This window comes from Giraffa tippelskirchi, chromosome 7, assembly GCF_054371585.1.
Source record: "Giraffa tippelskirchi isolate mGirTip1 chromosome 7, T2T-mGirTip1v1.2.pri, whole genome shotgun sequence".
NCBI classification, from domain to species: Eukaryota; Metazoa; Chordata; class Mammalia; order Artiodactyla; family Giraffidae; genus Giraffa; species Giraffa tippelskirchi.
In genome coordinates, this window is record NC_137281.1 from 117,992,753 (window position 1) to 118,004,988 (window position 12,236).

At 40.0% G+C, this 12,236-nt stretch overlaps 1 protein-coding gene across 1 annotated transcript in view; it reads right to left on the bottom strand.

Annotated features, from left to right (window-relative positions):
• Positions 1 to 12,236, bottom strand: part of UNC13C (unc-13 homolog C) — a 1,717,543-nt gene that overhangs the window by 665,436 nt on the left and 1,039,871 nt on the right. The window contains exon 31 of the mRNA XM_081513848.1: positions 7,790 to 7,991. The gene's annotated coding sequence lies outside the window, so the exon portion shown is untranslated. The remainder of the gene's footprint in view (positions 1 to 7,789; positions 7,992 to 12,236) is intronic.

The window sequence follows — 12,236 nt, forward strand, 5'->3', positions numbered from 1 at the left end:
ACAGACCAGTGTTATTACACAAATTAATCCAACTAAACATTGTCTCAACCACAAGCTAAAATTATAGTACAGTCTGTCATCATTTTCTTCATTTATGAAGGTAAAATATAAACAGGAGAGGTAAAAAATAGCATCCTACATTTTTAAAACACATCTATCTTCTAAATTGAGTCTCACAACAATTCCATGAAACAAAAAGGAAGAAATCATTAATTCTGTTTGATAAATGACAAGCTGAGCCTCCAAACAACAACATGGCTTCTGCAAGTTCACCCAGTAAATGACAGAATCAGAAAAAGTGTAGTCTGTTGTCACTGACTTGTGCCATGCTACTTCTGTTGAATATACTTTACTATAGTTCTCTATAATAATCTCAGTTCAGTTCAGTTCAGCCTCTCAGTCGTGTCCAACTCTTTGCGACCTCATGAACCACAGCACACCAGGCCTCCCTGTCCATCACCAGCTCCCGGAGTTTACCCAAACTCATGTCCATGGAGTCAGTGATGCCATCCAGCCATCTCATCCTCTGTCGTCCCCTTCTCCTCCTGCCCCCAGTCCTTCCAAGCATCAGGGTATTTTCCAGTGAGTCAACTCTTCTCATAAGATGGCCAAAGTATTGGAGTTTCAGCTTCAACATCAGTCCTTCCAATGAATACCCAGGACTGATCTCCTTTAGGAGGGACCAGTTGGATCTCCTTGCAGTCCAAGGGACTCTCAAGAGTCTTCTCCAACACCACAGTTCAAAAGCATCCATTCTTTGGTGCTCAGCTTTCTTCACAGTCCAACTCTCACATCCATATATGACTACTGGAAACACCATAGCCTTGACTAGACGGACTTTTGTTGGCAAAGCAATGCCTTTGCTTTTTAATATGCTATCTAGGTTGGTCATAACCTTCCTTCCAAGGAGTAAGCATCTTTTAATTTCATGGCTGCAATCACTATCTGCAGTGATTTTGGAGCCCAAAAAAATAAAGTCTGACACTCTTTCCACTGTTTCCCCATCTATTTCCCATGAAGTGATGGGACTGGATGCCATGATCTTAGTTTTATGAATGCTGAGCTTTAGGCCAACTTTTTCACTCTTCTTTTTTACTTTCATCAAGAGGCTCTTTAGGTCTTCTTTGCTTTCTGCCATAAGGGTGATGTCATCTGCATATCTGAGGTTATTGATATTTCTCCCGGCAATCTTGATTCCAGCTTGTGCTTCATCCAGCCCAATGTTTCTCATGATGTACTCTGCATATAAGTTAAATAAGCAGGGGGACAATATACAGCCTTGACGTACTCCTTTTCCTATTTGGAACCAGTCTGTTGTTCCATGTCCAGTTCTAACTGTTGCTTCTTGACGTGCATACAGGTATCTTAAGAGGCTGGTCAGGTGGTCTGATATTCCCATCTCTTTCAGAATTTTCCACAGTTTGATGTGATCCACATAGTCAAAGGCTTTGGCATAGTCAATAAAGCAGAAATAGATGTTTTTCTGGAACTCTCTTGCTTTGTCAGTGATCCAGCAGATGTTGGCAATTTGATCTCTGGTTCCTCTGCCTTTTCTATAGTAATCTACTTAGTGGAAAAAGTGCTATTGGTTACCAGTCTGTTGCAAATTAACTCTAACACAACAGTTCTTACAGATCTGGTCAGCATGCAGGGAGTGTTCCTGAGAAGCAGCTGTTGAGGACTTATAAACCAAGGGAAGATTCTCAAGGTGATAGTTCCAAGGACAAACCATGCTGTCCCTTCATATACCTTGGGCTTTCTGTGGGCTCATCTCTTTCAACAAAATCCTACTCTCTGTAGTTCCACATTTTGATACTTTCTACCAGAAAACAAATTAAACAACATGAGCTCTGTCGTGACAGCTAACACTGAAGGAAAATGCAAAGCATGGGATTGCACAGTTACTTTTTGAGTGTCAACTGAAAGTCACAGGGGCAGGGTCCTGCAAGTCATCAAGGTTACCCAGGTTGTCACAAGCTTCTTCATTACTGTTTCCACCATAAACATCATACACGGTCAAACATGCAATGAAGACAATCCTGGATAATCTGAAAATTGTTCTGTTTTAGCATATTCAGTGACAGACACACGGAGCCTTACTAAATCATTCTTTATCCGTTCAGCAAATAATTATTGAGAATCTATTTTGTGCCAGGCTCTAGATTAGATTCTGAGAATACATCAGTCTTGCATAGGAGACAGACACATAAACAACTTGGTGGGTAGTAATTAAGTGCTTTTGGTGTGATTGTTTCCACTTGGATGAGTTGGAAAGCATCACAGAAAATGATGTTGTTTGATTTGGTTGTTATAGGTTAATAGTAGTTCAGTAAAGATCGAGTAGAAAGAGCAGTGTTTGGTGGTGCCAGTGGTAAAGAACCCACCTGCCAATGCAGGAGACATAAGAGAGGCAGGTTCAACCCCTGGGTTGGGAAGACCCTCTGGAGGAGGGCATGGCAACCCAGTCCAGTATGGGCGTGTAATTCACAAATGTATAAAAACAAATGAATAATCAACTCCCATGGGAAGTCCCAACAAATCTAAAGTTGAAATATTTTAATAAAAAGAGAAAAATCTCCTGAACAATGTATAGAATGGCCTAGTGAATCAAAGCTACATAGATGTGCCTCATGCATTTCACTATTGATAATGGCTTCTGGTAAATAATAAGCACTTTAATTATTACATCTGTGCACAAATTTTCAAAATATTAAGGGTATAAAAGTTCTAGCTATATCCCAGTCCAATATCATCTTTTTGATAAGGCATAGAATGGTTAAGTGTTTTATTTAAAATCATACAGTTCATCCCTGAAAATGAAGGACTAAAACTTAAATTCCCTGATGTCCAATTTAGTTTTTTTCTCTTGCAACATTGCATGCTCTATTATTGTAAGCTGATAGTTTATGATTAGAGATATCTTTTGTAAGACATGAGAGTGGTAGTTTGAGGTCAGAGGGTCTTGTTAATAAAACTCATGGATGATATTTATTTTCTGCTTAGTATGAAAAAGAATAAATCTCTGAAGAAGAGCACATGGGCATGCAAAGAAATTCCAAAGGAGAAGGACAGGAACGGAGGTAAATACGAAAGACCAAGAATCAGGAGACCTTGTTTTTACTGGAAAGTGGTCTTAAACAAGTGGCTTGCCCTCATTCTCTTCCATCCCATCACCTGTCAACTTGAGCCAGTAACACCTGGGTGGGAACTTTTTTCAAGTTTTCAAGTCTTTTTGTGTGAACAAGTGTGGCATTTAAAAAAAATATTTGTAAAGATTAAACATCTTCTGGGAAAACTTTTCATATGCGCCCTTTTTGTATGTGCCATATTATTACTCAAGCCAGCCTCACACATTTGGTACTAGTTATCTCTGTATAGGGGCTTCCTCCATGGCTCAGCGGTAATGAATCTGCCTGCAATGCAGGAGACACATGAGATGATGGTTTGATCCCTGGGCTGAGAAGAGCCCCTGGAAGAGGGCACAGCAACCCACTCCAGTATTCTTGCCTGGAGAATCCCATGGACAGAGGAGCCTGGCAGGCTACAGTCCATAGGGTCACAAAGAGTTGGACATGACCGAAGTAACTGAGCATGCACACACGCACCCCCATGTAGAAATGAGGAAACTATGTTATCGAGTTTATATGACTTGCCTAAAGTCACTAACCTAATACAACACATTAGAGAGCTTGAATTTGAACACAGTTTTCTAAGCTCATTGCTTTTTTTGTTAAAAACACCTTTAAATAACCATTAAAGTCTAATTATTTAAATCACAGATATATTCTGGTTCTAAAACTGTACTTTTAACACAAAAAGAAATATGGAAATGCTGTAGAAAATTTTAAGTGCCATGAAAATATGAGGTTATAACTATAACATTCTCATTAATCATATATATCCATCTATATGGACACAAAGCACTATAAATCCACCCATTGACTACATGTCAGAGTGAGAGAGCAAGCGTTTTGAGTCCTTTATAGCCTAGAGAATCTTAAGTCATAAATAGCTGTAATTTGTCCTGGCATTTAGAAAGTTGATATCCCACTGAAGAACTTATTAGATTGGAGAGCTCTGAGATGACAGACGTTTAAGCAAGTTGACTTCCTTTCATACTAAATATATAGTCTCTGCAGAGACTTGGCCAACTTTATTGTTAACCAGAATATTTATATTTGCTTTGCTTGGCTCAGAGTCATCTTGAAAATGAAATGTCTTTTATTGACATAAAATTCAGTTCAGTTCAGTCTCTCAGTCATGTCCGACTCCTTGTGACCCCATGAACCGCAGCACGCCAGGCCTCCCTGTCCATCACCAATTCCCAGAGTCCACCCAAACTCATGTCCATCAAGTCGATGATGATATAAAATTATGGATATAAATTTCCTCTCTTAAAGAGAGTTAGATAAATAATACGGCAATTCATTTTACTTTTTGACTATAAATGGAGTACTATTTCTAATATGCATAAAGAGACCACCAAGCAACTTTGACCAATATAAGAACCAATTTTTACAGTAGCAATATGAAGTTGCAGAATAAATGGTAATAAAAGCATCAACCCCATTCCCCCATTCACATTCAGAGTAAATATTCTAAAACAATGTGCCTCTTGTCCCAGAAAACAGATGTCTCATTATCTGTGTTCTAGCAACCCTTTCATGACTTTCTGACCTCAGGGAGTCTTTCCCCTCCTGCCATAGGGCCAGTTCAAATGTTCTTCTCCCTATTAGAAAATACCTCAGCCCCTTAATCTACTTTGTATCCATCCTTCACAACTAAACTAAATAATACTTCCTTAGAAAATTTTCCCAACCCAGGGATTGAACCCTGGTCTCCCTCATTGCACACAGATTCTTTACCACTGAGCTATTAGGGAAGCCCCAGATTACCCTGAGCCTCTTCCCTTAAGACACTCCCCACAGTTAAGCCTCAGGGCATAACACATTTAACTGCTGTACAATGTTGTGAGTTACTAGTTATTTCTGCAATTATTTGATTAGCAATGATTCTTTCACTAGATTCAAGCTCTAAAAGGGTGCGAACTATGTCATCTTGCTCATCATCACATCCTTGGGGCCTAGCAGAGTACCTAGAACATGCAAAATACTCAGTTATTTCTCCTTTGGTGACATCCTGAAAATGACTTATGCCAGGATGCCATGCCTCCCAGGACTGGTACAGTCAGTGTCCCTGGCCCCACGGCAGGGCAGTGTCGACCCACGCCTCTGCTGGAGAATCCTGAGCACTCATAGGAGAAGATGAGTGCACATCCTTCTACTTCGCCTTCTTGACTCATTCACCAAACTGATCACATGTATCAAAGCTTTGTCTAACTCAGTGAAACTATGAGCCATGCTGTGTAGGGCCACCCAAGACAGACAGGTCATGGTGTAGAGTTCTGACAAAATGTGGTCCACTGGAGAAGGGAATGGCAAAACACTTCAACACTGAAAGATGAACTCTGAACTCCCCAGGTCGGTAGGTGGCCAATATGCTTGGAGGAGAGTGGAGAAATAGCTTCAGAAGGAATGAAAAGGCTGAACCAAAGCAGAAACAACCCCGAGTTGTGATGTGTCTGGTGGTGAAAGTAAAGTCCGATGTAGTACAGAACAATAATGTGTTCTATCACATGATGGCATTAGAAATGGACATGTGCTGGCCTAGAATGTGGATGATTTTGCATTGTTTTCAATTGCCTTCTGCCTAGAAATCAGCACCCAAGAGCTACAAGGATCCATCCTCTGAGAACCTCTCTCTAATTCCAATCAGGGAGTTAATTCATTACCCAACCAGGAAAGCTCTACCCTAAGAGAACTGGTTCACTGAGGCATGTGCAGTCTCTTGGGAAAACAAGCAGGTCCTTTTACCTGCTTACCAAGTGCTAATGTTTGTTTATGATGTGCCAGACTCGTCTCTGAGCAAGACAGCCCTGATACTCCATTCACTCGCACAACTCCACAGATGAGGCGTTACTATTAAACTCCACTTTTTAATGGAAGCGAGTGAGATATCACAATGGTACATAACATGCCCAAGGTCACAAAGCCACTACATGTCCAAGTCAAGAACAGAACCCAGAGCCCCCACAGTTAACGATTAGACTGTGCTGCCATGAAAATATGAGATTTGCAAAACTGTAGGAAAAAAATGGCAAGTTCAAAAATACCTGCTTCAACTCTATAGTATAAAATTCACACAAATGCTAGAGTTCTGATATTCCCACACAGGCTAGAAATCAAAGACTGGAGAGAAAAAGAAATCCACGGTTTATTTCTCCCTCCTGTGGAGCCAGAAAGTACATATGCTGTGACTGTAGAAAATTCCCTCGTGTCCCCATCTTTCTAAAAGTACTCTATGCAATGCCCCCGCAAAATTCAGAAACCCATGACTTATATGACCAGACAGATTCCATGGAGTGGAGGGTGGAGGGTCTCTGGATGACAGGCACTTGCAGGAAGAAGCATCTGGCTTCATGGCCCTTCTTTTATCACTAGTGTTTGTCTTGGGAGAAAGCCAGTTTTTCAGTCCCTGCAGGCTCAGTAGTCACCAGGCAATAGGAGTGTTCAGTCTCCAATAACCTCAGATAGTGTGAACCTCAGCTACAAGGGCTGGGACAGTCCCTGTGCTCAGCACTGACTGGCTATCATAACAGGGAACAGACATAAACGAGACTCTCCAGCCAGGGACACAGATATCAATGTCACAGACTGGTGCTCCTCTGAGGGGAAGGGAGAATCATTTACACCCTCTAAATGTTGAAGGTTGAGGTACTATTTTTACCTCTGTCTCAACCACAAAGACTGTTAACAAGCCGCTAGTAAGTGTGACTTGTGACAAGAGGGTGAGAAAATAAAAAGAATCTTAGGAGATAAAAAGTTGTTGACAACAGGAGGAAGGCAACTGGGCCTGAGGCCAAAAACCTGCTCATCTCCCTTGAGCTGCAGCTTCATTGGTGAGAATAACAGGAGCAGAGCCTCAATACACCACTGATTTGAGTCCCTGCTGCGCCTACAACTGAGTGGCTTTCATAAGCAAGCAAAATACCCCAATAAGCCAGGGTTGAAAAGGAATAATCATTCATCCTCATTAAAAAACAATTTTAAAAACCTTTGCTGCAAGCAAGTAGAATTTATTGTAATCATATTCACACTTTCCCCCCAAGAGTCTCACTTTCCAACTAGGTTCTTTTCTTCTGATTCTGCTGCTAGCACCACACCCAGCCCAAGGAATATTTCACTCTTCTTAAAATGTGCTAAACTAGACAATACTGAATAAAAATCCTTTCACTCTTCCTCTTTTCTCAGTTAAGACAGGTGACTGTGTTTTAAGTGAGTAAAACTTTAGAAGGCAAAAAAGGAAATAGCAGCCAAATTAAAAAAAAGAAAAAGACAAAAACTTTCCAAATCAATGAAAGCAGCCAAAACAAATGATTAAAAAATACAATTTCACAAACAAAGTTAGTGAAAGTAGCCAAGAATTTCACATAGCCCCAAATCCTTTATTTCCTAAGCCTAAAAAGCTGGTTCCCTTTGTATATATTGCCCGTCCTATTTACCTATTTGCTGGAGAAAAGCTTTAGTACATGAGGTGAGGAGTAGGGTGAGGAAAAGAGCAGGAGACGGAGAAGAGGCCCTTCCTATCCTGTGTGTGATATTTCTGTCCACAGTCTGAATTACCACTGAGTTACATTTCCTTAAATATAAAAATCTTCACCAACTTTAAGCCTGCATTCAGACAAAGGGCAATTAATGACCACTTGCTATCTAAGAACTGATACACTTACAAGTTCCATCCTGGGGACTGTAAGAGAACTCAACTTCCATTTTTCTTTTCTTTCTTCATTGTAATTTCTTATTGAAATATCTGGTAGTCGAGTGCCTTCTCCCTTTGTTCTGATTTCTAACTTGAAGGCAGAGGCAGCAGGAAGGAGGGTGTTTGACTCTGCTGGGCCAGCTGCTTCTCACTCAGATGTTAACTGCAGACACCTGTTAAAGAATTCCAGGAGGTACAATTGGATGAGACCACTTTTTACTCAAGAAGTAAGTTCATAAGTCACTTCTTTGCATGTTTACAACCTACAGGATAACCAGTAATGATGGTGTGGAGATAAGAGAGGACAAGATTCTCTTACAAAATTCTCATATTTATTTAAACGTTAAACAGATTCACCAGAACTAGAGTACTATATAAGTAAATAAGTAAACAAATAAATAAGGAATTAGGACGTCATCGTGATGCTCCACTTAATATCTAATCATGACTTTGTTTCCCCACTAATTTTTAACCTTATTCAAAGAACCTTTAACATGATTTCCCTAAGTGCAATCTGTAAACCAACTGCTTCCAAGTCTGAAGGTGCCTGTTAAAAATGCAGACACCTAGACAACACCCCAGCTGCAGTGAGTCAGAATCTCCAGTCCTGGAATCCAGGAATACATCATTTCTTTATAAACTTTCTGCTGATTCTTAAGAATGCTGATGTTTGTTAAAGTGCATGAGAATCATTTTGAGAAGATGCATAAAATGCCTACCCTGGGGGCCAAGGATTCAACACTTCTAAATTAAGCTGAGCAGTCTGCATTTTCAGAAGGCAACTCCAGTAATTCTGAAATAGAAGCACGCTTTTCACAACACCATGTAGAGTTTCTGAACACTTTACCACACAGGCAGCTCTACCTCCCAACTCTCTGACTATTGATAGGCCTCAGTTTACTCTGTAAGTCCTGACAGTTTCCATTCTCTCTGATTCCTTCTGAGATAGGCCACAACCTTTAAAAGAATGACATAGCCATTGAGGATATGACAAACTAGTTAGAACCAATTAGGCCCAAGATAGCAGAAGACTTGACTTCCAGTAGACCTTGAGCCTCACTTTACACTCATTGTAATACATTAGCTAAATGACATACCCACAGGTGCCATGACAGTTTCAAGGCTAAACATAAAATGCCAAAAAATGGGTGATGGCCCAATATCTGAAAATATCCACCCTTTGCCAAAACAGTTGGATAATCCTCCCACTCACTAGCCTGTGAAATTACCCAGCCCATAGAAACTACCCCATTTCAGACCTCTCTCACCTTCTGAGTATGGACTACTTTCTGCCTATGGAATTTGTACCTCCCTTAAGAAACCTTCTTTCACTTCACTATGCATGCGTGCATGTTCAGTCGTGTCCTCCTCTTTGAGACTCCGTGGACTGCAGCCCACCAGGCTCCTCTGTCCATGGTATTTTCCAGGCAAGAATACTGGAGTAGGTTGCCATTTCCCATTCCAGGGGATCTTCCCAACCCAGGGATCGAACCCATGTATCTTGCATCTCTTGCATTGGCAGGGGGGTTCTTTACCAACTATGCCCCTAGGAAGCATGCACTTTATGATGGCTGGCTCTTAAATTCTTTTCTGTGCAAAGCCAAGGACCCTCACTTGGTGGCTCATCCCAGCAACCCTCTGGAGACCTGGGGCATGACCATCCTCTCATTCCCTGAAACGCCTCCTCCCTGCTACTTACCCTCCTTTTCATTTTTTTTTTTTTTAATTTTTCCATTTTCATTACCTTTCCATTTCAGGTCAGCTGACTCTTTAGATTCAAGAACAGAATATGTACAGAGTGTCATAACTGGATTCTCATTGTTCAAGTTGTCCTTTTCAGACATATTATTTTGCCCCACCTTCAACTGACCTGAACTTCTAGCCATCAGGCTGTGATTTAGGTTGTATTCTTAAGGCGGGCTTCCCTAGTCCACCCTCCAACCCCAGGAATAGACAATGACTTAAGCTATTCTGGAGGTCTCTGTCCTGGGCTGCCAGCTCATCTACTGTTCCCTGAACTGTAACTAGTCCTGACCTCAGACTACCCCGCTCTACTGTCTCTTTCTTACATCTAATTGATAAGTTGTTTATTCTGAAGCCCTTATTTTATAGGTTTTTATTTTAAAAGTATAAGCAATACAGAAATTTGGGGGCAAAAGTAAACTTGGAAAGATAATTTAAACAAAAGGAAGAAATACTGAAATTAATGCATTCTTTTTTCTTAATGTTACAGATAATGAAATTGAGATGAAGAGCCATGGATATTGTTCCATCAGTATTTTTCAGAGATATGCTTTTATTTGTATGTGTAGATTTCAAACATAGTAAAAAAGAGTTTGCATCTTGCATTTCCTCTAATATTCATCAGTTCATCTCTTTATTTATATACTCATTCAAGAAATAGTTTATATGCTACAGTGTGAAACTATTGATTTCAGTTCAGCCACTCAGTCGTGTCTGACTCTTTGCGACCCTATGGACTGCAGCATGCCAGGCTTTCCTGTCCATCACCAACTCCCAGAGCTTGCTCAAACTCATGTTCATTGAGTCAGTGATGCCATCCAACCATCTCATCCTCTGTTGTCCCCATCTCCTCCTGCCTTCAATCCTTCCTAGTATCAGGGTCTTTTCCAATGAGTCAGTTCTTTGAACCAGGTGGCCAAAGTATTGGAGCTTCAGCTTCAGCATCAGTCCTTCCAATGAATATTCAGGACTGATTTCCTTTTGGATGGACTGGTTGGATCTCCTTGAAGTCCAAGGACTCTCAAGAGTCTTCTCCAACATCACAGTTCAAAAGCATCGGTACTTTAGAGTTCAGTTTTCTTTATGGTCCAACTCTCACATCCATACATGACTGCTAGAAAAACCTTAACTTCAACTAGATGGGCCTTTGTCAGCAAAGGAAAGTCTCTGGTTTTTAATATGCTGTCTAGGTTGGTCATAGTTTTTCTTCCAAGGAGCAAGTGTCTCTTCATTTCACAGCTGCAGTCACCATCTGAAGTGATTTTGGAGCCAAAGAAAATAAAGTCTGTCACTGTTTCCATTGTTTCCCCATCTATTTGCCATGAAGTGATGGGACCAGATGCCATGATCTTAGTTTTTTGAAAGTTGAGTTTTAAGCCAGCTTTTTCACTCTCCTCTTTCACTTTCATCAAGAGGCTCCTTAGTTCCTCTTCGCTTTCTGCCATAAGGGTGGTGTCATCTGTGTATCTGAGGTTATTGATATTTCTCTCGGCAATCTTGATTCCAGCTTATGCTTCATCCAGCCCAGAATTTTGCATGATATACTCTACATCTAAGTTAAATAAGCAAGGTAACAATATATAGCCTTGATGTACTCATTTCTCAATTTGGAACCAGCCTGTTATTTCATGTCCATTTCTAACTGTTGCTTCTTGATCTGCATACAGGTTTCTCAGGAAGCAGGTGGTCAGGTGGTCTGGTATTCCCATCTCTTGAAGAATTTTCCACAGTTTGCTGTGATCCACACAGTCAGAGGTTTTAGTGTAGATAATGAAGCAGAAGTAGTTTTTCTGGAATTCCCTTGCTTTTTGTATGATGCAACAGATGTTGGCAATTTGATCTCTGGTTCCTCTGCCTTTTCTAAATCCAGCTTAAACATGTGGAAGTTCTCAGTTCATCTACTGTTGAAGCCCACCTTGGAGAATTTTGAGCATTACTTTGCTCGAGTGTGAGCTGAATGCAATTGTACGGTAGTTTGGACACTGATTTATATTATTTTAAAATTTTTGCTGATGTAATAAGAACGTTATGATTCAACCTTGTTCGATTTGTATTACTTTGCTCGTTAGCGAAATTTAACATGGTTTTCAAATATTATTTTTTAATTATATTCCTCATTTCTGAAATATTCACCTAAATCTGTTGTCCATTTGTCATTCGAGTTCTTTATGGCTTTTTATTTATATGAACACCTTAATAAATACTAAAAACTTTGTTGCTCATAGTTGCTACAATATTTTCCCAATGTTTAGTCTGTATTCTTCTTTGATTGTTTGAAAATTTTATATATGTAAGTGAAAATTTTAACAAATTATGGTTAGTAGTTTCATTTGTAAATGTTTTCAATTATTATGTGCTTTTCATTACTTGACATAAAAATGTATTTCTTCTCCATTTGTTTAATAAATATGCTGCTTTATTCTCCTCTAATTTTCCCTTCATCTACTAGATTTTGGGATAAGGCTCACATATGCCTCAGAATTTCTCTTTAGGCCTCTATAATCCCTGAGACCTGTCTCCTTTATAGTATGGTCATTGTACTCTTCTTTTAAAACCCAATAAGCTTAAGAAATAAAGGGTGTTCTCTTTGTATTATAGGTTATTATTCATGGGTTGAAATCTGTTTTAGTGTGCGCTCCTTGGGGTAGAAACTGTATTATTCTGATCATTCACTC